Raw genomic sequence first — 26,652 nt, forward strand, 5'->3', positions numbered from 1 at the left:
AATGTACTTTTTTCACTTATCAACAGATCATGAACATCCTTTCTATACATGATTATTATTTCTAAAGGCCAGCAAATCTTTCATTACATAGATGTATCATTATTTAATGCCTTTATAATTGTATACTTGAATGATTTTCTTTATAAAAATGCTGGTTGTATAAGTCATACTATGAGGACATTCTTATATCTAGGTTTTTGAGCATTTTTCCATTTCCCCACTATAGGAAAATACCTTTAAGTAGAAGGAGATGCAGATTAAGCTTTTCCAGCTGTATACAGCCCCTGGCAATTCGTGAGTGTCTTCACTGCCCCAACCTCTTCTAACATAAAATATTAATATTTTTAATCTTTAAAAATTGAATAACAGAAAAATACACTTGATTTATTACTATACCCATATCTTCCGACTCCAAAAGCTCTTCTAGGACCTGTATTTCCATAATATAATCCTTTTAGTTATTTATTTTGAATTAATCTTTTAGAATCAAAATTTTAAAAAAGCTTTTCCATGCCCTCAGTGAAACATTTTCCTTAATCAAAGAAAGCTTTTGCTTTCTATTGATTAAAACGTCATTTTAAAAATCTGTGATCTGTAAATACCTATTCTCTGACGCTCTCATGGACCCTATTCTTTTCAAACATTTGATTTTAAAAAGCAGGGATTTATGTGTGATGGCCTTATCAGTGTCAAACAAAACCTACTTCCAGGTAAATAATTTAGCCTTAATGGTATTCTGAATTTCTGTTGGGGTCATACTGACTGGATTAAACTCTTTCCATTTCTATTTTCACTCTACCTTCAGTTAAGAAGGAGGAAAAGCCATTAATTTCCTATTGGTTTGAGGACCACACTTCAATACCATTTTGTCTAAATATAGCTATCTCCTTCCTCTTTAAAATGTTTATAGCAGCAAAGCTAATGGTTTAACTGTGAAATATAGTCACCAAGATAATTAAGTTGCTTTTAAATTTAGACTACTTAATAGAGACCAAATGACATTAAATCCATTTTAAGAAAAATTCAAGTAAGACGAAATACTATCTCTTTAGCCACCTACAATTTTCAATTTCTATTTTAGCAAAACCTCACAATAAGGGGACCCTCTCTAAGCTGGTGTAATTAAATATTCTCACTACTAAAAAAATGAAGCTATTTCCTTCTATCAGTATATGAAAAATAAAGTGAAAACATGTCATGCAAAATAAGGTTATTTAAATTACAAGTTTGTATTCTACAGTCATATTAAAAGCAAAATATATCATTTTATTGATTTTTATGGCTCTGATTTTATTTTTCATGCCATTAATTTTATTAAAATTATAGTGCTTATAAAAGAAAAAGCCACATTGAAAGTAAAAATTTCATCCTCCCAAAACATGACCATTCACTGAACACTATTTCAGGCCTCTTTTCATATATTTGCACAAACTCTAAATATGCTATGAAGGAGAGATACCTGACAATGTTAAAGCATAAACGAAGGGAATGCCTTATTTTAGGTTTTTCCAAAAGCTGACCCTGAGATAATAACTCAGTGCAGGTGGTTTATTTGGGAATTAATCCCAGGAGCACAAGTGAGGTAGTAGAGAAAATTATGTAGGGGAGGAAAATGAATGAATGAAGAAGGCTTTCATGATCATGTGACCTGCCTCTTGAGAAATCTGTATGCAGGTCAGGAAGCAACAGTTAGAACTAGACATGGAACAACAGACTGGTTCCAAATAGGAAAAGGAGTATGGCAAGGCTGTATATTGTCACCCTACTTATTTAACTTCTGTGCAGAGTACATCATGAGAAACGCTGGGCTGGAAGAAGCACAAGCTGGCATCAAGATTGCCGGGAGAAATATCAATAACCTCAGATATGCAGATGACACCACCCTTATGGCAGAAAGTGAACGGAAACGAAAAAGCCTCTTGATGAAAGTAAAAGAGGAGAGTGAAAAAGTTGGCTTAAAGCTCAACATTCAGAAAATGAAGATCATGGCATCTGGTCCCATCATTTTATGGGAAATTGATGGGGAAACAGTGGAAACAGTGTTAGACTTTATTTTGGGGGGCTCCAAAATCACTGCAGATGGTGATTGCAGCCATGAAATTAAAAGACACTTACTCCTTGGAAGAAAAGTTATGACCAACCTAGATAGCATATTGAAAAGACAGAGACATTACTTTGCCAACAAAGGTCCATCTAGTCAAGGCTATGGTTTTTTCAGTGGTCATGTATGGATGTGAGAGTTGGACTGTGAAGAAAGCTGAGCGCCAAAGAATTGATGCTTTTGAACTGTGGTGCTGGAGAAGACTCTTGAGAGTCCCTTGGACTGCAAGGAGATCTAACCAGTCCACTCTAAAAGAGTGGGTGTTCTTTGGAAGGACTGATGCTAAAGCTGAAGCTCCAATACTTTGGCCACCTCATGTGAAGAGCTGACTCATTGGAAAAGACTCTGATGCTGGGAGGGATTGGGGGCAGGATGAGAAGGGGACAACAGAGGATGAGATGGCTGGATGGCATCACCTACTCTATGGACATGAGTTTGGGTGAACTCCAGGAGTTGGTGATGGACAAGGGGGCCTGCTGCTGCTGCTAAGTCGGTTCAGTCGTGTCTGACTCTGTGTGGCCCCAGAGACGGCAGCCCACCAGGCTCCCCTGTCCCTGGGATTCTCCAGGTCAGAACACTGGAGTGGGTTGCCATTTCCTTCTCCAATGCATGAAAGTGAAAAGTGAAAGTGAAGTCTCTCAGTCGTGTCCGACTCTTCGCGACCCCATGGACTGCAGCCCACCAGGCTCCTCCATTCATGGGATTTTTCAGGCAAGAGTACTGGAATGGGGTGCCATCACCTTCTCTGACAGGGAGGCCTGGCATGCTGCAAGTCATGGGGTTGCAAAGAGTTGTACATGACTGAGCGACTGAACTGAACTGAACTAACTAACCTCTGTGGAGAACTGAAACTCATTTCTATTAAAGATTCTTTAAAGGGTTAAAAGACTCTGTGGAACACAAATCAGAAGTGTCCCACTTGCAGGGAACTCAAACCAGGGCTCTGTGGCAATCTAGAGGGGTGGGATGTGGGCGGTGGGAGGGAGGCTTCAGAGGGAGGGGACATATGTATACCTATATCTGATTCATGTTGATGTAGGGCAGAAACCAACACTATATTGTAAAGCAATTATCCTTCAATTTAAAATAAATAAATTAAAAAAAGAAATACCCCACTAATATATGGAGTAGATGGGGTACTTATCAACCAACTAGTGTTCTTCACTGGATGAGGTTTGCCTCTAGGAACATTAAATTCTAGGCAACTTCAGGGTTTTGCCAATAGCATCCAAGCAAGCCCTCGAGCAGAGAAACAAAGACGCAAGCACTGGAGGTGGGAGAAGATTGGTGTGGACAGAAACTGTCCACTGCAAGTGCAGGGGAACTCAGAGGAGGCTGGGGTCATGAATTAATAATAAGACACATGGCAGGGAATTTGATCTAGTCAGGAAGATCAAGGAAAGCTTCACCAAGGGACAAACACTGAAGGTAACAATAAGAACATTCATTTTTATATCAAAAGCAATGTAAAATATTAGGATGTTTTAAACAATGGGGGAAATGAAGAGCTATATATCTTAACAAGATTGATCAGGCTATGGATTGGAAATGCAATGCTATCGGAGCTGGAGCCAATGATGGTAAGCCCTATAAAAGATTATTGCATGTTAAGGCTGAAGGTAACTGGATTCTTGGACTCAGAGAGTGCCATGTTTAAACATATGGATTCTACATTCAAACTGCTCAGGTTTGTACCTGACTTTATGCCTTTCGAGCAACTTACATATATTCCTTATGCCAAGAATCCTTATCTGTAAAATAGAAATAATGACAGAATCTACTTCACAGAGTGTTTGAGATGATTAATTGGATTAATAAAGAAAAAGCTGTTAGAAGAGTACTGGTACATAGTAAGTGGTCTATTAATCTGGGCTATTACTTTTGATGAGGTAGATGTGAGGATGGAATGGAAAACCAGGATATATTTAGGATGAGAAGCAAGATTTTAGGTAGATTGGATTTTAGGCAAAGGGTAAAGTTCCAAGAAAGATTTCTGGATTGTGCCTTGCATAATGGGATAGAGAGCGGTATTAATCACAGGAATACAGAAAGACAATCATAGTTGAGAATAAAAGATCATGAGGATATCTGGGACATGTAGGATCTGAAATGAGTTTGAGATATTTAAGAAGAAATACCAAGTAAGCATTTGCATACAGAGATGTGGAAAACAGATGAAAGATGCTGGCTAGGAATATAAAACTATAAGTTGTTTGGATAGCAGTGGGAGTTAAATAGGAAGGTGTGGATGAAAGAGCTTAGAGTGAGAAGAGAACGTTGTACATAATAAAGAAATGCTAACAGTACACAGGGCTAGGTTTAGGCTAAACTGAGAAGTTAGCAAAATTTTCAGATTTCTACCCTAACCTCTCCATCTTTCTCAAATGTTCTCCCCTTATCTTGACAGCCCTTACAAATTGTTCAATGAATTCATATTGCTATCTGCCTTATTAAGGATTTTTTTTTTTTTTTTACTTTTGGCCTTGCTATGTGGTTTGCAGTTCCTTGACCAGTTATTGAACCCAGGCCATAGCAGTGAAAGTGCCGAGTCCTAACGTTGGACCTCCAAGGAATTCTCAAGCAAGGATTTACTGAACTTCTATAACCAGAGATTATTCTGTATGCTAAACACTCAGCAGTGAACAAGAGACATATTCTCTGCCATCCTAAGACTATGTATCATATAAAGAAAAAGACAAGCAGCTAACTTTAACAGGTGACATGATACTATGAGACAGAATGATTACCTTTGTTTGGGTGGAAAGGGATGGTCTCATTGAAGAGATAACATTTACACTAAGATTTTAAGGATAAAAGGGAGGCTGCCAGGAGTCATCATGTGGAAGAATATATCACGTAAAGCTAATCACCCTACAGAGGCAAGGCTGTGAGCTCAAGAGGCAGAGAGGCTGTGTGCCTATAGGAGAACAGTGGAAAGATAAAAATTTAAAGAGTAGCTGAAGATCCAAATTTAAAAGGCTTTGTAAGCCAGAGGAAGAAGTGCAATAATACATATGTACAGTGGTAAGCCATTGGAGAGTTTTAAGCAAGGGACTGACAAGATCCAATTTGTATTTTTAAAATATCATTCTGGTTGTTCTATGGGTAGTATATTACTGCAAAGACAGAACATAAGCAGGGAGACAAATTAAAATGCTAGTGCTATAATCCAGATAGAAAGGATGATAACTGGTACAGTATCAGGAGTATATAGTATAAACAGAAAGAACTAAAGGTTTCTTCACATAATATAGAGGTGGAGTCAAAGGACAGACTGAAGAATCAGATGAAGGGAAGAGGAATAAAAGATGATTCGCAGATTTTAGACTTAAGTTAGCTCAAGTGATGCCATAGACTAAGAGGCAGAGTGCTGAGGGAAAACAGAGTTAGGGTTGAGAAACTGAATTCTTGAAAGAAGAATTGACAAAAAATTACTTTTTTTAAAAACAAATCACTCAATGCTCATATAGAAAATACAAGTCTGGTGTGTGTGTGTGTTTTAATTCAGAAATGAATGTAGAGGTTTTGACGGCATGCACAAACATAGGACTGTAAAGTATGGGGCATGGTAAGATAAGACTGTATAGATCCAGAACAGAAAATGGTATGGAGACAGAGAAAGAGCCTGGGAAGAAAACTGAAACTGAGCAACTGACAATATTGGAGGAAACTAGGGGAATGTGAAGCCACAAGAAGAAAAGTTCTGAAAATGAAGGGAGAGGTCAGCTATGCCAACTTGCACAAATAAATACAGGTAATTACAAGAGGGAATCAGTGGTGACAACCTTGTCTCTACTTTTCCCACAAAAGGGAACATTCTAGTTAATTGGTGATACAGCTTTCACTGAATTTACTGGATTTGTGTAATAGTCTCTCAAAGTCTCCCGTTTGGACTAGTTACCTAGTTCACTAAATTAAGCTATGCAACATGGAGATCAGAATAATAAAATAAGACCAGTCTGAGACTTAGCAAACTTCTTGTTTCTTAACCAATACTGTCTCTTTGATCTCTGGACTGCTTTCAGTATGAAAGATTTTTCATTAAACAAATATCTAAAAATACATTTTAAAAAATCCTTCAAGTGTTATTTTAGTTATTGAATTCACTATGACTCCAAGGGTTTTCCCTGATATTCCAAGGTTGCTGCAGTTAAAATTTTCAAGTCCTGGAGATTCGCATTATTCTCCATTAATTAGCATTATTCTGAAGAATAAGACATAAACGTAATGAGGCTTGCAACTATGTAGCATGACTTCTTTCAGGATCAGAAAATTTCCTCTTTTTTATAGCCACTAACAAATTATTTTATATTCATTTGAGTGAATTAACAAAAGACCTGCTATTGTTTTGTGGAGACTCCCAGAAGCCCCCCATTTTTCTTCAGATTTCAAGCAAAGATGATTAGGTTCCTACTGTTCACACACTGTGCTGTGACTGATCTAATTCACCACTGAATTGCATTTCATTAGAACTCTTGCACCTATGAAGTATTTTTATAATCATTTGCAACAAATACCACAGTAAAAAGTTGTGGTATGCTATGGTTGGGAAAATCTCTTTCTTTTGACTGATCCTGGCCAAGCATCAGGTTGATAGTTATTATTTCTGGAAGCTAATATGAGCCCTTCACTACTCATCTTACATGGCATGAAGGGCGAACCTGATCCAACCACTCTGCTCAGGTTCAATGTTTTGTTCTTTTAGAGACACAGAATGTAGCACTTTTTTTTTTTTTTTTTTACATACAGAAATCAACTGAATTTATTTTTTTTATTTTATTTTTTATTTATTTTTTCCCCCAATCCTGAACCCCCCTCCCACCCGATATCATCTCTCTGGATCATCCCCGTGCACCAGCCCCAAGCATCGTGTATCCTGTATCGAACACAGACTAGTGAACATCAGTCTGTGATTCGCAAGATTCATAAGGATAACCCTGTATGTGAGACAGCAAAAGAGACACAGATGTATAGAACGGACTTCTGGACTCTGAGGGAGAGGGAGAAGGTGGGATGATTTGGGAGAATGACACTGAAACACGTATACTATCATGTAAGAAACGAATCGCCAGAATGTAGCACTTTCTTGCACAAAGATATTTGTTCATACACATTGGCTTCCCAGGAAGAACAGTGGTAAAGAATCTGCCTACCAATGCAGGAGATAAAAGAGACATGGGATCAATCCCTGGATTGGGAAGATCCCCTGGAGGAGGAAATGGCAACCCGCTCCAGTATCTTGCCTGGGAAATCCCATGGACAGAGGAGAGGGGGCTACAGTCCATGGGGTTGCAAAGAGTCAGACACTACTGAATGACAGCATACATGCACGCACGCACGCACATCTTTTTCAATACGAAAATGACATTATTCTATTTTAAAACTTGTTTTTTTTATAAAAAAGATAGCATCTCTTTGTGCTTTCATTTGTATTTCAATAGTTATCATATTTTCAAATGTTTTCACCACTTGTGTATAATAACTTTTTAAAATATGAATTTTAAGGACTTGTTTTACATCTGACATAAAAAAATGTATAAGTTCCCATACTTATAAATAGAAAACACTGGACAAACTAATAATCACTGACTTTTCTTGGATTCAACAGAAGACAGGGTTTACAGGGCAAACTGCCACCTTGAAATCAATAAGGAAAAATATATCTAGAGAGATAAAGACCTGGAGCAGAAACCACTATAGTAAAAACTGGTAGGAACTCTTACGTGATAATTTTGATATATCATGGGTTGTTGAGTGTGAACTAGCTTGAGAGTGAGAAGCTCCTAGGGCTGAGTCTTAGAAGGGTTACATATTTTTGTAGGATCTGACTCCAGGACCCCGCCAGATTGCCATGGTGATGATAAAAAAAGATACCCTCATGGGTCTCCTACAGAAAGGTGGTTAGGAAAAAGGTACTTTTTGTAAAATTCACCCAGAAACTTCTACATTAAAAATGCCTAGTCTAGTATAAAAGTATAAACACTTTGTCAGAGCTGATTCCAGCTGGAAAAAGGAATCTTTGTTCCCCACCCCAGCCCCTCCAGTCTTCTTGTCTCACCTCCTGGGAACACAACAGAAAACAGAATATAATCAACAGGGGTCAGGACTTCAAGAAAATGAACTGGAAATTTTGCAGCTGGAAAAGGAATAGGAGGCAGGGAGGAAAAGTTATACTACTGGAGAAACATTCCTGAAGGCTGCATCTGTGAGACACACGACTACTAAAAGACTGTGATTCAATCATGAATTAAATGCTCCCCTTCACTCATACTGTAACACCAAATAACATGGATCTAATGTAATCACAATGAATTTCAGCTGAAAGATCTGCAAGACACAGACTCTTTCTATTTAGATCCTAACATCAAGAGGGGGCTTCCCTCTTCCCTCAGGTTCAGACGGTAAAGCATCTGCCTCCAATGCAGGAGACCCAGGTTAAATTCCTGGGTTGGGAAGATCCGCTGGAGAAGGAAACGGCAATCCACTCCAGCACTCTTGCCTGGAAAATCCCATGGACAGAGGAACCTGATAGGCTACAGTCCATGGGGTCGAAAAGAGTCGGGCACAACTGGGCGACACATCGAGAGGAGAAGAAACAAGGACAATGAAGGTATATGAATTTCTGGAATCTACAGGTATGAAAGAATTTAAACACTGCTCAGCACCTAGGCAGATTTAACAGTTTCTATTATTCAATGTAGTGCTTTCAATCCAAAATTACAAGCTATGTTAGAGGGCAATGAAAAAAACCAATCATCAAAGCCAGACTCAGATACGACACAGACTTTGGAATTATTAAACAAGGAATTTTAACTTACTGTGATTAATTTATTATGAGCTTTAATGTAGAAAGTAGACAACATGAAAGAATAGATGGGTAATTTTAGTAAAAAGAAAAAAAGCACTAATAAATGAGCAGAATGAAAAGTTAAGCTTTTTTAAAAAAAAAAACTAACAAAAATGAACAGTGCCTTCAATGGGCTTCTCAGTAGCTATGAGAAAAGATTCAGTGAAATTGAAGGTAAGTCAATAAAAATTTCCTAAATAGGAATATGAAGAAAAAATAGAAACATAACAGATAATCCAAGAACTGTAGGACAATATCAAAGATTTAACATGCATGTAATTTGAGTAAACAAAATTAGAATGAAAAGAAACTGTATATGGGGAAGAAATATTTGAAGTTATAACTGTCAATAACTTTCCAAAATTAATCACAGATGTCCAACTATATAACTAAGAGCTCAAAAAGCAGCAAGTAGGGTAAATACCAAATAAACACATAAATGCATATCAGATTCAAATTTCAAGAAAACAAAGAGAAAGGGAACACAGAAAACGAAAGCCACATTGTGACCTTAGAGGATCATGGACAAGATATCAGTTACTGATCCTAAGAGACCATGTAAACAAGATGAAAGTAAAGTGAAATATTTTAAATGTTGAGGACCAAGAAAAACACTGATGAGGAATTCTATATCAGTAAAATTACCCTTCACAAGTATACCCCTCCAAATATGAAACTCATCACAAACAGGACAACCTTGCAAGAAATATGAAAAGAAGCAGTGCAGAGGACTTCCCTGATGGTGCAGTGGATAAGAATCTGCCTGCTAATGCAGGGGACACGTGTTCGATCCCTGCTCCAGGAATATCACACATGCTGTAGAGCAACTAAGCCCATGCTACGATTATTTGAGCCTGCGTGCTCTAGGGCCCATGAACCGCAACTACTGAGCCTGCGAGCCGCAATGACTGAATTCAGCACGCATAGAGCCTGTGTTCCACAAGCGAGGGCACCACGAAAAGCCCGCGCACTACAGTGAAGAGCAGCCTCTGCTCACCCAGAGCAATGAACCCTAGTGCAGCCAAAAATATATCAATACAAATCATTTAAAAAAAAAAAAAAGAAAGAATGCAGGCAGAAGAAAAAGGGCATGGGTTGGAAAGCTGGAGCTACATAAAGAAAGGCAGGACAGAGAAAGAATAAAGAAAGGTAACATAAATGTTATATTTATCTCATTTATAATTGACCTGAAAGATAACTATTGGTAAAAGCAAAAATAAGTATTGGGTGATTATAGAACACAGATAAATTAAATGAATGGCACAATATCATAACGGTGGGAAGAAGGAATTGGAACTACTCTGTTATAAGGTAATGCATAGCATGTGAACTGGTACAGTATTCGAAAACAGATTAGTTAAAAATGTATATTGTATATGATCGGACAACATTAATTATTTTAAGTATAACTGATACATTAAGACAAAAGATGGAATCACACTACATTTTGACTTGAAACAAGGGAAGGTGTAAAAATAGCAAGAAGTGAAGGAGAAACAAGTAACAAATACAACAAATAGTAAATAGTCACTTTAAATATGAATTATCTAAATAAATTAATGAAAAGACAGATTCTCAGAGTGGATTAATACAAAAACATGGCTCAGTTATATATTATCTATAACATTTCCAGTTCAAATGTAAATACTCAGATAGGTTAATAATAAAGTAATGGATAAAGAAATACTGTACTTTTAAACACTAATCAAAAGCTAGCTGAAGTATCCATATTAATCTCAGACAAGATGGTAATAAAGGTGTCAACTTTCCAAGTAGATTCAATAACCCTAACTTTGTATTCATCTAAGAGTGTAAGTGCCAAAATACATGGGGCTATAACTGAGAGATTTGAAAACAGAAATAGACAAGTCCATGATTAAAGTTACTTCCAAGCCCTTCTGTCAGTAATTGATATATCAAGCAGGCAGAAAATCAGTAAGGATATAGGTGATCTGAACAACACTATCAATCAACTCTATATAATTGACATTGATGGAATACACCATTAAATAAGAACATGATATACATTTGTTTCAAGTGAACACGGAGTATACACTAAAACAGACCACATTTTGGACCATAAAACATATCAACGAATTTGAAAAACTAGGTTCAATACAAAGTTTGTTCTCAGATAACAATAAAATGGACATTGATAATAGATAGCTGGAAGAACCCCAAATGTGCTGGAGTTTAAATAACACGTGAGTTAAAGAAGAAGGCTTAGGAGAACTTTTAAAAATACTTTTAATTAAATGAAAACAAAATAGAACTTATCAAAAATGGTAGGATGCAGCAAATGTAGAGCTTAGAAGGAAAATTATAACATTAAAAATATAACTGTAGGGCTTCCCAGGTGGCTAAGTGGTAAAGAATCTGCCTGTCAATGCAGGAGACATGGGATCGATCCCCTGTCCAGGAAAATCCCACATGCTGCAGAGCATCTAAGCCTGTGTGCCGCTACTACTGAGTTTCTGCTCTAGAGCCCGGAGCTGCAGTCACTGAGCTCAGGTGCCTCAACTACTGAAGCTCACACACCTAGAGCCTGTGCTCTAAAACAAGGGAAGTCACAGCAATGAGAAGCCTGCGTGCCGCAACTAGAGCAACCCTGCCTCGCCACAACTAGAGAAAAGCCCCAGAGCAACAAAAATAAACACATAATATAACTGTAAAGCAATAAAGATCTAAAATTTAGATCTAAATTTTAGATTAAGAATAGATTTAGATTCTTTTACATTAACAAATTAAATTAAAATTAAAATTAAATTTAAAATTAATAATTTTAGATTAAGAAAATAAAGATCTAAAATTTTAAAAAATCAAAATAAAAACAGAAATAAACAAATGGGACCTAATTAAACTTAAAAATGTTTGAATAACAAAGGAAATCATAAATAAAAACAAAGAAAACCCTCAGAATGGGAGGAAATATTTGCAAACGAGGCAACCAATTAGGGCTTAATCTCTAAAATATGCAAATAGCTCATGCAGCTCAATATCAGAAAGACAAACAACCCAATCAAAAAATGGATAGAAGATCTAAACAGACATTTCTCCAAAATAAATATACAGATGGCCCACCAGGCCATGAAAAGATGCTCAACATTGCTAATTATTAGAGAAATGTAAATCAAAACTACAACGAGGTATCACCTCATACCTGTGAGAGTGGCCATCATCAAAAAATCTACAAACAATAAATGCTGAAGAGGGCATGGATTAAAGGAAACCCTCCCACACTGTTGGTGGCAATGAAAATTGAAGAACTGAAAACAGAGCTACCACATGATCACAATACAGGAATCCACTCCTGCACACATATCTGGAAAAAACTGTAATTCAAAAAAATGCAGGCACCCTAATGTCCATTGCAGCAGTATTCACAATAGCCAGGACATGGAAGCAACCTAAATATCTATCAACAGAGAAATGCAAGGAAGATGTGGTACACATATATACAATGGACTATTAGCCATCAGTCAGTTCAGTGACTCAGTTGTGTACGACTCTTTGTGACCCCATGGACTGCAGCACGCCAGACTTCCCTGTCCATCATCAACTCCCAGAGCTTACTCAAACTCATGTCCATCGAGTCAGTGATGCCATCCAACCATCTCATCCTCTGTTGTCTCCTTCTGCTCCTGCCTTCGATCTTTCTCAGCATCAGGGTTTTCCAATGAGTCAATTCTTCATGTCAGGTAGCCAAAGTATTGGAGTTTCAGCTTCAGCATCAGTCCTTCCAATGAATGTTCAGGACTGATCTCCTTTAGGATGGACTGGTTGGATCTCCTCGCAGTCCAAGGGACTCTCAAGAGTCTTCTCCAACACCGCAGTTCAAAAGCATCAATTCTTCGGCACTCAGCTTTCTTTACAGTCCAATTCTCACATCCATACATGACTACTGGGAAAACCAAAGCTTTGAATAGACAGACCTTTGTTGGCAAAGTAATATCTCTGTTTTTTAATATGCTGCCTAGGTTGGTTAATTTCATGGCTGCAGTCACCATCTGCAGTGATTTTGGAGCCCAAAAAGAGTCTTTCACTGTTTCCATTGTTTCCCCATGTATTTGCCATGAAGTGATAGGACTGGATGCCATGATCTTAGTTATCTGAATGTTGTTTTCAGTCAACTTTTTCACTCTTCTCTTTCACTTTCATTAAGAGGCTCTTTAGATCTTCTTTGCTTTTTGCCATAAGGGTGGTGTCATCTGCATATCTGAGATTATTGATATTTCTCCTAGCAATCTTGATTCCAGCTTGTGCTTCATTCAGCCTGGCATTTCTCATGATGTACTGTGCATATAAGTTAAATAAGAAGGGTGACAATATACAGCCTTGATGTACTCCTTTCCTGTTTTGAAACCAGTCTGTTGTTCCATGTTCCATTCTAACTGTTGCTTCTTGACCTGCATGCAGATTTCTTATTATTATATTCTTTTCTTATTATATATATTCCCTTTTATTATAACATTTTATTATTATATTAGCCATAGAAAAGAACAATATGTCATTTGCAGCAACATGGATGGACCTAGAGATCCTCATACTGAGTGAAGTAAGTCAGACAGAGAAATACAATTGGCGCAGTGGTGAAGAATCCGCCTGCAGTGCAGGAGATGTGGGTTGGATCCCTGGGTTGGGAAGATCCCCTGGAGCAGGAAACAGCAACCCACTCCAGTATTCTTGTCTGGGAAATCCCATGGACAGAGGAGCCTGGTGGACTGCAGTCCTTCGTGTCACAAAAGTGTCAAACACAACTAAGCAACTTAACAGCATCACTTATATGTGGAATCTTTTAAAAAGCTACAAATGGACTTATCTACAAGTGTGAAATAGAGTTACAGAAGTAGAAAATAAACGTATGGTTACTGGGTTTGGGCAAATTGGAAAATTGGGATTTACACATACACACTGCTGCTGAGTCACTTCAGTCGTGTCTGACTCCGTGCGACCCCATAGACGGCAGCCCACCAGCTCTGCTATCCCTGGGATTATCCAGGCAAGAACACTGGAGTGGGTTGCCATTTCCTTCTCCAATGCATGAAAGTGAAAAATGAAAGGGAAGTCGCTCAGTCGTGTCTGACTCTTTGAGACCCCATGGACTGCAGCCCACCAGGCTCCTCCATCCATAGGCTTTTCCAGGCAAAAGTACTGGAGTGGGGTGCCATTGCCTTCTCCACACATACACACTACTATATATAAAATAGATAACTAATAAGGACCTACTGTGTAGTGCGGGGAACTCTATTGAATGGTCTATATGGGAAAATAATCTTTAAAAAGAGTAGATATATGTATTTGTATAACAGATTCACTTTTCTGTACACGTGAAACTAACACAACATTGTAAATCAGTTATACCACAGTAAATTTTTTTTTTTAAAAAAGCTCTTCCTTAAGAAACTAGAGAAGAAAAGCAGATTAAAAATAAAGAAAGCAGAAGAAAACTAGTATTTAAAATTAGAGCAGAAACCAATAGAATGGGAAACAGGAAAATGATGAAGAAAAGCAATGAATACAAAACTGTCTTCTGAAAATACCAATAACATTGGAAAAACTTTAGCTAGCATAGCCAAGAAAAAACAACGATGATATAATTGAATAATAATGCATTAAAGAGGTTGCCATTATTACTGACCCAATGGAAATGAAAATAATAAGTAGTACTATCAATTAATCTATGTTCAAAAATTGAAAATTTAAGCAAAATGGACCAGTTCCTTGAAAAACACTACTGAAACACACAAGGAGAAATAATAGGTGTATATCTTAAAGATTAATAATTATTCATCTGAAAAAAGAAATCAAAGATCCAGATAATTTCACTAATTAATTCTACCAAACATTTAACACAAAATGATACCAAATATATAAAATCTCTTCTAGAAAGTAGAAGCACAGCAAATTCTTCCTGACTCATTTTATAAGGACAGAATTATCCCAACACCAAATACAAGAAAAGAAAACAGCATTTCATTGCAGGTGGATTCTTTACTGCTGAGCCACTAGGAGGCCCAGAATGTACATAGGTTCCATTCAAGTACTACCTTCTTTTATACAATGAACTTAAACATCCTTGGATTTTGGTATCCAAGGGGTTTCCTGGAACAAATCTCTCAAAGATACTGAGGAATGACTATAACTCCATTTTGTTAGTTAAAAATTTTTTGAGATGAAATTTAGGTTACATAAAATTAAAAGTTTTAAAATAAACAATTCAGTGGCCATTTAGTACATCCACAATGTTATACAATCATCACTGTTTTCTAGTTTCAAAATATTTTCATCAGTCCAAAATAAAACACATTAAGCAATGATTCCCCATTTGACCCTTTTTGCTGATTCCAGACCTTGCCAGCTACCAATCTGCTTACTGTTTATACAGATTTATCTATTCTAGACATTTCATGTAAGTGGAATTCAACAATATGTGACCTTTGTGTCTTAACTGTTCCATTTAGCAAAATGTTTTCTAGGTATATCCACATTATACAATGTATCAGTACTTCATCATTTTTTTTTACAACTGAATAATATTCCATTGTTTATTGATATATATGTATATATTTTCACTTTTGTTGTTCCATCTAAAAATTCGTTACCAGATGCAAGGCCATGAGGATTTATCCCTATGTTTTCTTGTAAGAGTTTTATACTTGAATCACTTATATTTAGCTTGTGAAAGTGAAGTCGCTCAGCTGTGTCTGACTCTGCTATCCAATGGACTGTAGTCTACCAGGCTTCTCTGTCCATGGGATTTTCCAGGTAATAATACTGGAGTGGGTTGCCATTTCCTTCTTCAGGGGATCTTCCTGACCCAGGGATTGAACCCAGGTCTCCTGCATTGCAGGCAGACATTTTACCCTCTGAGCCACCTGGTGTGAGGTTAAGGATCTAACTTTACTTTTTTGTATGTGGATATACAGTTGTCCCTGGATCACATCTTAAAGAAACTTCTTTAACTACTAATGATCTTAGCACTTGTCAAAACTTAGTTGAGCACAGATGTATAGGTTTATTGATTGGCCTTTGACTCTATTTCTTTCTTTTTTTTTTTTTTCCATTTCTGATGTATAGAAACAGCTGAGTTTTGTGTATTGATGGCAAATTTTTCAACCTTGCAAAATTCATCGAAGATTCAGAAAGGATTTTATGAACTTGTTTCCAGTTATTTTAAAGATGTCAACTTTAGTTAATCCTCTAGTTGGATTTTCCAATGATCTTTAAATAATCTGAAGTACTTTTTAATATCTACAAACTGATTCTAAAGTTTAGATGGAGAAGTCAGATTAGCCAACAACACTGAAGGAGAAGAACAAAATTGGAGGACTGATACCACTAAAAAAAAAAAAAAACAAACCACCTACAGTATCCAAAACAGTGTGGTATTGATGGAAAACCAGACAAATCGATGAAACAGAACAGAGAGCCCCAAAATAGACCCACATAAATATAATCAACTGGTCCCTGACAAAAATAACAAAGGCAACACAATGAAGCAAATAAAATCTCTTGAACAAATAGTGCCAGAATAACTGGAAATTTACTTGCAAAAAAAGAAATCTAGACACAGACATTAAAATCTTCACAAAAATTAACTCAAAATGCATCACAGACCTAACTACAAAATGAAAAATAGTAAAATCCTAAAAAACACAGTAGAAAAACTACATGACCTTGGCTATGGTGATGCCTTTATAGATAAAATATCAAAGATAAAACCTATGAAAGAAATAATTGATAATTTGAATTTCATTAAAACTTCTGCTCTGTGAAAGAATATCAAGAGAATGAGAAGATAAGCCACAGATTGGGAGAAGACACATGCAAAAGATATACCTATTTAAAAGACTTATCCAAGATATATAAAAAAATCTTAAAATTCAACAATATGAAAACAAATAACCCACTTAAAAAATGAACCAATGACCTTAACAAATTCCTCACCAAAAAAGATACACTAATGGTAAATAAACATATAAAAAATTGCTTCACAAGTCACCAGAGAAGTGGAAACCAAAACAGTGAGCTAATACTATATCCCTTCTAGGAGGCCAAAATCCACATACTGACAATGCCAAACGCTGATAAGGAGTTTTAGGAGCTCTCATATAATGCTGGTGGGAATGCAAAATTGTACAGCCATTTCAGAGGACACTTGCAAATTTCTTCAAAAGTAGGCATATTCTTACCATATGATTCCCCAATCATGCTCTGCTACGATTTAATCACAAGAACAGAAAACTTCTGTCCACACAAAAATCTGCACACAGATGTTCATAGATGCTTCCCTGATAACTGTTTAAACTTCAGTTCAGTTGCTTAGTCATGTCCGACTCTTTGCGACCCCATGAATCGCAGCACGCCAGGCCTCCCTGTCCATCACCAACTCCCAGAGTTCACTCAGACTCACGTCCATCGAGTCAGTGATGCCTTCCAGCCATCTCATCCTCTGTCGTCCCCTTCTCCTCCTGCCCCCAATCCCTCCCAGCATCAGAGTCTTTTCCAATGACTCAACTCTTCGCATGAGGTGGCCAAAGTACTGGAGTTTCAGCTTTAGCATCATTCCTTCCAAAGAAATCCCAGGGCTGATCTCCTTCAGAATGGACTGGTTGGATCTCCTTGCAGTCCAAGGGACTCTCAAGAGTCTTCTCCAACACCACAGTTCAAAAGCATCAATTCTTCAGTGCTTAGCCTTCTTCACAGTCCAACTCTCACATCCATACATGACCACTGGAAAAACCATAGCCTTGACTAGACGGACCTTAGTCAGGAAAGCAATGTCTCTGCTTTTCAATATGCTATCCAGGTTGGTCATAACTTTCCTTCCAAGGAGTAAGCATCTTTTAATTTCATGGCTGCAGTCACCATCTACAGTGATTTTAGAGCCCCCCAAAATAAAGTCTGACACTGTTTCCCCATCTATTTCCCATGAAGTGATGGGACCAGATGAGATGATCTTCGTTTTCTGAATGTTGAGCTTTAAGCCAACTTTTTCACTCTTCTCTTTCACTTTCATCAAGAGGCTTTTTAGTTTCTCTTCACTTTCTGCCATAAGGGTGGTGTCATCTGCATATCTGAGGTGATTGATATTTCTCCTGGTAATCTTGATTCCAGCTTGTGTTTCTTCCAGTCCAGCATTTCTCATGATGTACTCTGCATATAAGTTAAATAAGCAGGGTGACAATATACAGCCTTGACGTACTCCTTTTCCTATTTGGAACCAGTCTGTTGTTCCATGTCATGTCCAGTTCTAGCTGTTGCTTCCTGACCTGCATACAGATTTCTCAAGAGGCAGGTCAGGTGGTCTGGTATTCCCATCTCTCTCAGAATTTTCCACAGTTTACTGTGATCCACACAGTCAAAGGCTTTGGCATAGTCAATAAAGCAGAAGTAGATGTTTTCCTGGAACTCTCTTGCTTTTTTGATGATCCAGCGGATGTTTGGCAATTTGATCTCTGGTTCCTCTGCCTTTTCTCAAACCAGCTTGAACATCAGGAAGTTCATGGTTCACGTATTGCTGAAGCCTGGCTTGGAGAATTTTGAGCATTACTTTACTAGCATGTGAGATGAGTGCAATTGTGTGGTAGTTAGAGCATTCTTTGGCATTGCCTTTCTTTGGGATTGAAATGAAAACTGACCTTTTCCAGTGCTGTGGCCACTGCTGAGTTTTCCAAATGTGCTGGCATATTGAGTGCAGCACTTTCACAGCATCATCTTTCAGGATTTGAAATAGCTCAACAGGAATCCCATCACCTCCACTAGCTTTGTTCGTAGTGATGCTTTCTAGGGCCCACTTGACTTCACATTCCAGGATGTCTGGCTCTAGGTGAGTGATCACACCATTGTGATTATGTGGGTTGTGAAGATCTTTTTTGTACAGTTCTTCTCCATATTCTTGCAAAGCAACCAAATCCTTCAGTAACTGAATGGATGAATGAACGCTGGTACATCTAAATACTGCAATATTATTTATTACTAAAAAGGAATGACCTATCAAGCTATGAAATGATGTGAAAGAAACATGAACACATATTCCTAAGTGAAAGAGGCCAGTCTTAAAGAGCTACATACTGTATGTTTCCAAATATATATGATTCTGGAAAAGTCAAAATTGTGGCAATTTTAAAAAGATTAGTGTTTGGAAGTGGAGAATTGGGAGAGGTGGAGGGACACAGTGGAGATGAATAATCAGAACACAGAGAATTTTTAGGGTAGTGAAAATATTTTGTATGATTATGGATATATGTTATTGGACATTTGCCCAAACCCATAGAATATACTGAATAGGACACCAACAGTGAGCTTAAATTGAACTATGCACTGCGTGATCACGACTTGTCAATGTAGGATCATCGCTGGTAAAAAAAAAAAAAAGTACCATTCTGATGAGTGATATTGATGAGAGGGGAGGATATCTATGTCTATAGATAGGAAGGAGTAAATGAGAAATCCCGTATTATCCTCTCAATTTTATTTTAAACCTAAACGGTTCTAAAAATTAAAGTTTGTTTTAAGAACACTTAAAAAAATCTTCCTAAATCTCTTGTTGAAGCCTAAATATGTCATGCTTAATACATTTACTGACCATTTGCTTAGTAATTCTATCAAGGAAATAAACCACACCCACTATGACTTGTTCTAAATGAATATATGTTCATTTTTCATGATCATTTTTTTTCCTCAGATGCTCAGAAACTATTTGTTTAAAATGCACTCTAGAATATTGCTGAGATAAAGTCATTAGCCTATAGTTAGTGAGATAATGCTGTCTTTTTCCTTTTGAGAATAAGAATTATTTTTTCTAGCCAATAGCCAGAGCCAAGGGGCAAATGAAGAGAATTAAGAAATGTTTAACATTTATTGCAGAAAATGAAAAAATTTAAATATATATAGTGCACAGAATTATACTGAAAAGGAAGGATTAACATTTATGATTCTGAGGGGGAGGAAGGAAACTTTCATCAAGAGAATAAGAATAGAGAATGATGACAGGAAAAGGAGAAAGCAAAGCATGAAACAGTAAGTATGAGACTGATCCTGCAGAAGGAGAAAACACATTCTGAAAAGAAGAAAAAGATTCAAAGAGCATGCTCACCAAACACTGGCAAGCTCCAAAGAGGGGAAAAAAAAGTGAGAACTTGAAGCATTTGATAGCACTCCACAGTGTTACATAGAAGTTTAAAGTATAATCAACAACACTGAATTAGAATGAAAGTTAAGAGACATACAAAACTACAGTTCAGAACTCACTCTTGACAATTCATGTGTATCTAATGAAACCAGGGATGGCACATGGAGGCCAAGATGGAGGAGCAAGATAAGGTCATTGTGATTCATTCCAGCTCTACTAAAATAGTGATCCCTTACATAGCACATTATGTGGAAGTTTCATATGGATTACTTTAATACTCACAATTAAGTTTTATTGTTATACTCACTTTGTCAATAGATAAACCGAAATTAAGAGATGTTAAGCAATTTGGCCCAAGTCACACAGCTAGCACGTGGTGGAAATGGGGCAAAAATTCAGTTCTGTTACTATACAGCCTAATTTCTTAACCAGTAAGTTCGCAACCTATGGTTATCCTGCTTGATTTTTACTACTGCTCCTCTTAAAAGATAGATATAGCCAAATTAATGTTTGTAATATTTTTCTGTCTATTTATAACTAAAAAACTTTAGCTTAAAGTAATTTAGGGCTGAATTATCTAGAGAAGAAACCATCACACTTACCTTCTGTTCAACAGGATCATGCAATGCAGTGCAGGGGCTGATACTCAAAAGCCAAAAGCTAATCCCTTTATCATTTAGGCATAACAGTATCTCAGGCTCCAGGGTTTCTTCTTCCTGTACGTAAAATGATACACATGGTTAGTCTGAGCCCCTGTGTTTGTGCATTATTCTCATGCCTAAGTGTAACAGAACAGAGGATGCTTTGTTAAGGGCAGCTGTGTTTCATTCAATCCAATTCTAAACTGACTCAGCAAAATTATTCCAAGCCTGACATGTTCAATGCTTTTGTAATTGTTGTATTCCAGGGGAGTTTGGTTACTCTGGAAGGTACCCAAATGGGGAGACCAGAGCAGGGTAGTGCTGTCTGACACTCCCAACTGAGCCAGGGACTCAAGCAGCCAATGAGTTATAAAAGGAAATTGAAATGGAGAAAGCTAGTTGGATAAATCTAAGCTAGACTTCTTAAAGGAGATATGAGAAGAAATAGAAGCCCAAAAGTGCAGATGCCAAAGTCAATCCTTCACGATGTTCTGACATAAAACTGGTTTACTGCAGAATTCTTTAGAAAAGTGACTCATCCTTATAAAAAACATTCAGTGTTAGCCAGCTGGAATGAAACTAGGCATATATTTTGCCAGTTAGCTCTTTGGCCTTAACTGATGATGATCAAGCCCTAATAGATTTGCTTTCATTCTAACATAAAAATTTTGGATATTAACCTGCGACTCAGAATCCATCTCCAGACTGGACCTACAAAATTGGACCAGATCATTTTCAACAGACATTTGTTTTTTCTGGCTAGACTCATGGTCCAAAAAGTTTCTTATTGGTCAGGAAATAGCAAAGTACAGCTTTTCTTGAGGAATTTGGTTATTTAACATTTGGTTATTTGCCAGAATTTAAACACAGTAAAGATAGAGATTGGAGAAGGAAATGGCAACCCACTCCAGTACTCTTGCCTAGAAAATTCCATGGGTGGAGGAGCCTGGTGGGCTACAGTCCATGGGGTCACAAAGAGTCAGACACGACTGAGCGACTTCACGAACGATAGAGATAAATGGAATGTAAAAAATGAAAAAGAGAAATAGCACAATTTTTTAAAACTAGAAAATAGATAATTGAACTCTTTTGGAGTATCAAGTAAAGAATTTAAAAAGACAACAACAGGAAAATAAACTTTTAAACAATCTGTTTTACTAAATTTATATGCTTCAATTCAGGTTATTGATGATTAAAAATAGCATTAGAGCAAATATTCCCTAAAATTAAATAGTGAAATACATCACTAGTGTGTATTTGGTATGCTGGATCAATTGTCTTGCTTTTCTTTGAATAGCAAGGTATCATTACAAGATACTTCAAAATGGAGTAAAAGTGACAACTGAGGTAAGACATTAAATATTACTGTCAAATTGATATTAGATTAGAAAAACCTAATCTTGAACATTTCCTAAGCAGTACCACACCTATTCCTTTTTTGCATCTCTGCTCAGAAGAGGTAGAAACTTAGTGTAAAATTGTTTCTATACCAGTGAAAGACAGATCTGGCTGCATCACAAGGATAGGAATCTGGTAATGCCTGGATAAGGTTGTGGGCTCTGGTCAAGACATTGTTAAACTCTGTTTTGCAATACTGTGTTTGACTTGAGAACTTACTTAAAATCCTGCAGTGGGTGGTTCTGAAAATAAAAATCCAGTTAAGCCATCTGGCTCTTCAGTTATGCAAAATATAAAACAATTTGCCTAGCTTCCCTCTTTCCATCACTCCCTCTCTGTTGACTTTTGTTGCTAGATTCTATTCTGGGCATTTTTATTATTCAGAAAAAACATTTGAGCTTGCTGAATCCCCCTCAACCAGTTGACATTGATAGCAAAGCTTTTTGAAATATTAATAGTTATAGATAAATTATCTTTGGGAAAACAAAAATAGCCATTAGACCAAAGGATATTTTACATACTTCACTTTACTATCATATAGTTATATTTTTTGGAAGTGGTTATATATAGATGTAATTTACTTAGTGCTCCAGTGTCTGGCTTTTAAAGTTTTGCTGGGAGATGGTGATGGACAGGGAGGCCTGGCGTGCTGCGATTCATGGAGTCGCAAAGAGTCAGACATGACTGAGCGACTGAACTGAACTGAAGCTATCAAGCCATCATCTGACCTACTCAAATACTAAATCTTCCAAAATGGAAAATAACCAATCATGCAGTGAAAACAATAAAGAGCAAGAAAATTAATTTGGGGACAAATTCGTATTTAATGGATATAAACCTCAATGATTTTGGAACTGAATACTAAAGACAGTTAATCTAATTTACTAGCAATCTCCTTTAAAGCAATCTATGCCTTCTCAGAAAATTACACAAGCTATTAAATATTTTGGGAATGCAGATTTTTTTCCCCTCTGTGAAGTACATCTAGAAAAATAACACATATAAGGTTAAAATCAATATATGAAAAAAAATGTAGTTTATGAAATCAGTCTTTTACTTTTGGTGACTCGGCCTATAAACACTAAAATATGTAATATTTGTAATATTCAAATAATTATACATCTTCACAATGATATCTCAAAGTGATCAACTTGAAAAAACCACAAATTTCTACTACTCAGTATTACTGAGGCAAATGAAATATAGGCATATGCATACACTCTTAGAAAGGCTGTGAGAGAGCAGAAAATTTCTGGAGTGTTATTTGATAATAAACATAAAAACATTTAAAATAGACTTACTCTTTGACCCAGAAATTTCACGTCTAACAGTTTATTCTAAGGACTAAATTGGAATAGTGTACAAATATCCCATATATATGTGTAAATATACATAAGCAGAAAAGGTAATTGCTATATTATGTGCATGTATATCATATATATATGGAGAAGATATATATATATATCTATACTATGTTTGTCTTCATGGTGGTTGTTGTTTTAGTCACTACATTGTGTCCGACTCTCTGCCACCCCATAGACTAGCCCACCAGGCTCCTCTGTCCATGAGATTTCCCAGGCAAGAATACTGAAGTGGGTTGCCATTTCCCTGTCCAGGGGATCTTCCTGACCCAAGGTCTCAACCTATCTCCTGCTTGGCAGGCAGATTCTTTAGCACTGAGTCACCAGGGAAGCCTCCTGTGTATATATATTTATGTATATATCAAGGCAGCATTTTTATTTTTAAAACTGGGAGTGAACCAAGCATAAATAAATGTGGTTGGTTTCCCTGGTGGCTCAGACAGTAAAGAATCTGCCTGCAAGGCGGAAGACTGGGATTCAATCCTCGGGTCAGGAAGATTGCCTGGCAAATTACATGGACAGAGGTGTGTGAAAGGCTACAGTCCATGGGGTCACAAAGAGTCAGACACAATTGAACAATTAACACCACATACTATGGATGATATATCAAGACTACAGTGCTATGAAGCCAGAAAAAAATAATCATTCATTTTTTTTTATTAAGAAGGAAATTTAATGATGATTAACATTCAGAAAACTAAGATCATGGCATCTGGTCCCATCACTTCATGGGAAATAGATGGGGAAACAGTGGAAACAGTGTCAGACTTTATTTTAGGGGGCTCCAAAATCACTGCAGATGGTGACTGCAGCCATGAAATTAAAAGACGCTTACTCCTTGGAAGGAAAGTTATGACCAACCTAGATAGCATATTGAAAAGCAGAGACATTACTTTGCCAACAAAGGTCTGTCTAGTCAAGGCTATGGTTTTTCCAGTAGTCATGTATGGATGTGAGAGTTGGACTGTGAAGAAGGCTGAGCACCAAAGAACTGATGCTTTTGAACTGTGGTGTTGGAGAAGACTCTTGAGAGTCCCTTGGACTGCAAGGAGATCCAACCAGTCCATTCTGAAGGAGATCAGTCCTGGGTGTTCTTTGGAAGGACTGATGCTGAAGCTGAAACTCCAGTACTTTGGCCACCTCATGTGAAGAGTTGACTCATTAGAAAAGACTCTGATGCTGGGAGGGATTGGGGGCAGGAGGAGAAGGGGATGACAGAGGATGAGATGGCTGGATGGCATCACCGACTCCATGGACATGAGTTTGAGTGAACTCCGGGAGTTGGTGATGGACAGGGAGGCCTGGAGTGCTGCAATTCATGGGGGTGCAAAGAGTCGGACATGACTGAGCGACTGAACTGAACTGAATAGTATCAAGAGAAGGATATCTATGACGTTTCTGAGTGTTCTTTTCTGAAGTTCTTTTCTGTTTCCGTGTGTGTGTGTGCGCACATTTGTAAAAAGTGGGAGGGGTCAGAAGAATAAGAACAGAGGCATGCTGACGGTGAGGGACGGGTTTATGACACTGCACCACACTCATCCTTCTGCTTTCGTGTGTTTGAAAAGTCTTCACAGCACAAGATTTCATGCTGCTTTTAAACTAATTTCTCTGAGTGGTGGTTTTGTGATATCTCTTCTTTCTTTTTTGCTTATTAGTGAACACACACAAGTGAAAGCAGAAGTCACTCAGTCTTGTCTGACTCTTTGCAACCCCATGGACAATACAATCCATGGAATTCTCAAGGCTAGAATACTGGAGTGGGTACCTGTTCCCTTCTCCAGGCAATCTTCCCATCCCAGGGATCCAACCCAGGTCTCCCACATTACAGGTGGATTCTTTACCAGATGAGCCACAAGGGAAGCCCTCAATGAACACGTGTTACTCAGTAAAAATTTTAAAAATAAAACTGAACAAAAATTAAATCTACAGAAAAACATGCTTTGCTTGTTTCCTCAATTCTGCAGTCCATCCAAGTGTTGTTGACAATAACATCTTCTCTCAGAACTGCTTGCCCTCAAAAGCCAATTCTTACCTTGGGCTAAATGGGTACAGTAGGTTGTACCTCAGAAAACCTTTGTTCTGCCTCAGTCTCTTTGCTGCTGCTGGTACCATCCACCTAGTGCCTGTATTTGGCTTGCTGTTCTGGTTTGCATTTATGTGTAGGTGGGCCTACAAGTTTGCCTGCTCCTCCTGACTGTGGTCAAGCCTTGTCCTCGCCCTGACTCTCACAAGTGCCTCTGGCCATCTGTTCTGGCCTTTGCCCCCATTTTCCCTAGATTCACAGCATCGTTTGCTGTTTCTCTTGTTAAATATCTTTACTCATCTGGTTTGCATGGCATATTGTTCACATCAGTTCTATACCCTGCCAAATCAACCACTCCGATGCACTGCACAGCTCTGTTGCTACCTAAGGAGAAATGAAACAAATCTTAGCAGAGAAAATAAATCAAGGTGCATCGGTTATGAATGAGCTGATCTACAACTGCTGGCATTTCTATATTGTCAGAGGTAAGGTACATGCCTGTAGCAAAAGCTTGACTCTGGATTTAGACCTGGACTCAAACCCTGAACCTGCAACTCGGTAGTTACAGATCCTTAGGCAAATTATGTGCTTCAGCATTACCATCAGTAAAATGGGGATAATATTGGCTTCCAGGATTAAATGGGTGACTATACATAAAGCCTTTAGAATAGAACTGACACAAATGTTAAATTAGTATTTGTTCTTATTACTAATATTTTTAGATCCTCTGAACATTATATTAATTATTACTAAAAAATGTGGGAGGAATTTAGAATGAATATTAAATAACCAAAGAATAACAAAAGCACAGAATTATGCCTTATATGGGTACATGAATATATTCACTCCTTTAGTAAATATTGATTGTATTTCTGAGGTGAGGCAGCCACTGTGTTGGATACCAGGCAAAAGTCTGAGAACAAGACAAATGAAGACTCTGCCCTTATGGGAATAACACTGTAATAGAACTTAAATTTGAATTGATGAATGAATGGCTTTGTGGATGCCAAGGAATGTGTAACCTTTGTTGTGAAGTAGCTTTCTCTTTCCCAAATAAGTAAAGTCCTCCCTAGGCATGTTCAACTACTTTTTGCCTCTGTTCTTTTTTGACCTTGAAAGGTAACTGATGACTGTATATTAATCAAAG

At 37.4% G+C, this 26,652-nt stretch overlaps 1 protein-coding gene across 3 annotated transcripts in view; it reads right to left on the reverse strand.

Moving 5' to 3' along the window:
• The window catches only part of TMEM196 (transmembrane protein 196), a 349,550-nt gene that overhangs the window by 236,353 nt on the left and 86,545 nt on the right, over positions 1-26,652 (reverse strand). For all 3 annotated transcript variants that reach the window (XM_042248433.2, XM_042248432.2, XM_060414956.1), the window contains exon 2: positions 20,685-20,798. The gene's annotated coding sequence lies outside the window, so the exon portion shown is untranslated. The remainder of the gene's footprint in view (positions 1-20,684; positions 20,799-26,652) is intronic.

The sequence above is a fragment of the Ovis aries genome, chromosome 4 (genome assembly GCF_016772045.2).
Source record: "Ovis aries strain OAR_USU_Benz2616 breed Rambouillet chromosome 4, ARS-UI_Ramb_v3.0, whole genome shotgun sequence".
In the NCBI taxonomy this organism is placed as follows: Eukaryota; Metazoa; Chordata; class Mammalia; order Artiodactyla; family Bovidae; genus Ovis; species Ovis aries.